Raw genomic sequence first — 4,007 nt, 5'->3', positions numbered from 1 at the left:
CTTCCTTCCTTCCTTCCTTCCTTCCTTCCTTCCTTCCTTCCTTCCTTTCTTCCTTCCTTCCTTCTTTCTTTCCTTTCTTCCTTCTCTTTCCTTCCTTGTCTGCTCCCTCCCTCCTTCCTTCCCTCCCTTCTTTCTTGCCAAGAGGCAGCATTAGCAATGGCTTTCAAGTTTCTCTAGCTACAGATTGGCATATTGCATATAGCCATATTCATGAGCCACCATAGAACAGGGGGTATTTAGAAATGCTTGCTGAATGAACACAAGCAAAATGAAGAAACAATATGATAATGTGGAAAGCATAATGGACTTGTATTCAGAAAGAACCTGGTTCAAATCCTCATTCTTGTATTTACTTGTTGTGTTACTGTGGAAAGTCAGTTAACCTCTCTGAGCCTCAGTTTCTTCATCAGTAAAGTGGGAATAAAACCTGTCTCATAGGGTTATTCTGAGACTTAAATGAAATACCTTTCACAAAACAATGCAAAGTGCTAGATAAATGTCAGTTATTAAGTTAATTTGAATATTATAAATACTCAAGTTAACTACAAAGGAAGATATAATCCATCTCCAGCAAAAGAATTGATAAATAGAAGTATGCTTAGCATGATTTTACATATATGTAATATGTATTTTACATGCATACATGCATACATTTGATATACATATATGTATGTCAAATGGTGCTCTTCTCTGGTGTGGGGTGGGGAAGGAGGGAGACAGACAGTTCAGAACTTAAAATGTAACAAATAATTAAATTTAATTTAAAAATAGATCAGTTATTATTATTATTACTGACTTTGTGACCTTAGTCAAGCTATTTAACTTTTTTGAACCTCAGCTTTCTTATCCATCTGTAACAGATGGGCATAATAATAGATTACCTGTTTTATTGGGTTAATGTTAGGAAAGTCTTCTATAAGCCTATGGGGACTAGTCCTGTGATTTCCTTGCCCAGATCAGGAAACTTCCTCTATCTATGCAAGCCGGCACCTTCTATGCACCTTCTAGGGGTAGAGAGCTGCTGAGAGCAGTAGTTCTCAAACTTTTTGGTCTCACGACCCCTTTACACTTTTAAAAATCATCAAGCACCCCAAAGATCTTTTGTTTATGTGGACTATATGAATCAATATTTACTGAGTTAGAAATTAAAACTGATAGATTTTTAAAAATGTTTATTAATTCATTGAAATAACAATAAACACACTGATGTTAACATAAATAATACATATTTATGAAAAGTAACATTGTTGTCCAAAATGAAAAAAAATGGTGAGAAGAGTTTTTCTTTTTTTTAACATATTTTTGCAAATCTCTTTAATGTCTGGCTTAATAGAAGACAGCTGGATTCTCATAACTGCTTCTGCATTCAATCTGTTGCTATATGTTGTTTTGGTTGAAGTATATGAGGAAAATCTGGCCTTACACAAATGTGTAGTTGGAAAAGGGAGGAGTGTTTTAATAGGCAAATAATGTCAGTATAATTATGAAAATAGTTTTCATGGACCCACTGAAAGGGTCTCAGGGACCCTCAGGGGTTTACTGACCACACTTGGAGAAAGCCTGGCCTAGTGTACTTAGAAGTTAAGTGACTTGCCTGGAATCGTAGAGCCAGTATGTGACCTGAATTCAAGCCTGCCCAACTCTGAGGCAGCTGATGCTATAATATATAGAGCACAGGGCCTGGAGTCAGGAAGATCTGAGTTCAAATTCAGCCTCAGGCACTTACTAGGTGTGTGACCCTGGGTAAGGCACTTAACCTGTATTTGTCTCTGTTTCCTCAACTGTAAAATGGGGATAATAATACCACTTGCCTCCCAGGGTTGATGTGAGGATTAAATGAAATAATATTTGTAAAACATTTAGCATGGTGCTGCTTAATACTTGCTTGTTTCCTTCCTTCCCGTCCACAAGGTCATGCTGTCTCTCATAAGACTTAAGGAGTTCCACAAATGTGTGTTTATAGAACTAGAGCTGGGAGGGACCCCAAAAGCCATCTGGTCCAACCCTCTCTCAATTTACAGGTGTGGTGATGGAGTCCCAGGGAAGTTAAATGACTTGCTCAGTGCTCCATGAGATGTGAGATTTGAACTTGTCTTCTGACTCCAAGAGCCTTTGCTGGGTAGACTTTGTAGCCCTGCCTCCAAGTTGTTATTAATTCAGAGGTCTACCTGACCTAGACCTTTCTTAGACATCTTTCAGGGCTGGGTCTGATCACTCTAACAATCTATAATATGCCTGGGCTAGACATTTTTTCTGGCCACAAATAAACCATCAAGAGTTTATTCCCCAATATACTCAGTCAGTAATTGGCACAGGCTCCTTTCCTGGGCTGGGAGTTCTGAAAGTTGCTATCATACTTCAGAGACTGTGTTCCGTGATTCATTTTGCAAACACAGATTGGTTTTTGCGTATATTCCACAATCTGGGCTGTGTCATGTCCCATGCATCACGAGGGACTAAACGACACAATGAATGAGGAATTTGTTTTTGTGAGTGTGGGAGCAGACCAGCAGATGGGCTCTGTTCCATTTCTGCTGCTCAGAATTCTCATTATGGAATGATGGGGCCTGTCATATGGGCTGGGTGAGAATGCTATTCTGGGGAGTTATATGAGTCCAAGGAATGGACAGAGGAAGGAAACTACAAGGATTGTAGCGGCTAAAGCGTTGGGATCGTCCACACTCCAAAGAGCCCGTACTGAGACTCGATTTAGGCTTAGGCATCTGATGAGTGGGTCAGACTCCAAAAACCTAATACTTTAGTGCATCTTATGTGGGAGTTCCTTTCAGCAATACAGATTACAACCCCTCCGTGACTCTCCATTCTATGTGACTCATCCGTGGCCTCCCCTATGAGAAGAACAGGATTCAACCATTGATTGGGAAATGGTCTGGGAGTCTTCCTTGTGTTCTCTAGATATCATCAGGACATACAATTATATATTCCTAGGAAAAGTTTAGAAGATTTAGGTTTTCTAGGCTTGCAGAAGACAAAAACCTTCAGTGGCTTCCCATGTGCTACTGAATATTTTTTAAATTCTTCAACTTGACATTCAAGGCCCTATACAATCTGGCTCTAATCTAACCTTTCTCATCTCATCTCACACTGCTCTCTCACATGTGTAGCCAAACTGAACTACCAGCTATTTCCCAACATGTCCCATAGTTTTGATTTTTTTTTTGCCCCATACCTTTATTCACTTTCTCCTATTACTCTTCTTCTGTATTTCCTAATCTCCAGTTTTTGATATTCTACCCATCAGTCCATGGTTCACATTAGATGTTACCTCTTTCGTGAAACCTTCCCTAATTATTCAGCTGGAAGTGATTTCTTTCTCATTTGATATCAAAATCATAATAGTCATAATCATAATACACACAATGACCTGTGTATAATATTTTAAGGTTTGTAAAATACTTAGGCATATTTTTACTAGATTTGATCTTCACAACAATCTTAGGGAACAGGTACTGCTGGTATTTTATAGTTATTATCAATATTTAAAACAATTAAGTTTATATTGGCATTTTTACTTTAAATCACCATCATTTTCAGATATGGCCATCCTCCTTTCCTCCCCAGTCTTCCCTTGAAATAAAATGTAAAAAAAAAATGAGAAAAGATCAGTTCAGTAAAACTAGCCAGAAAACTTAAGTCCGACAGTGTATTTAATGTTCTGTACTCATAGTACGCCACCTCTGCAATTTTTTTTTTAAATAGCAGGGAGTTACCTTTTCTCATCTCTTTTCTGGGCCAGGTTTAGTCATTATAATTACATAGTAATTAGTTTGGCTTTACATGTCACCTCAGCTCCACCTGCTCCAAATAATTCCCCGTAGGGTCATGTCTTTTGGTAAAGCAGACCTAGATTTGGGCTCATTCTCTGGCAACAGGTCATCTTCTCCAAAAAGTTGAAGTGCATTTGGTATCAATTGAGGATCTAGTATTTCCCAACTTCTCACACTCATGATGGTGCCTCCATCTTGTGATAACTGTATGGTCACTTC

The sequence above is a fragment of the Vombatus ursinus genome, unplaced genomic scaffold (genome assembly GCF_900497805.2).
Source record: "Vombatus ursinus unplaced genomic scaffold, bare-nosed wombat genome assembly UNPS02009770.1, whole genome shotgun sequence".
In the NCBI taxonomy this organism is placed as follows: Eukaryota; Metazoa; Chordata; class Mammalia; order Diprotodontia; family Vombatidae; genus Vombatus; species Vombatus ursinus.
This window is presented reverse-complemented; position numbering follows the sequence as displayed.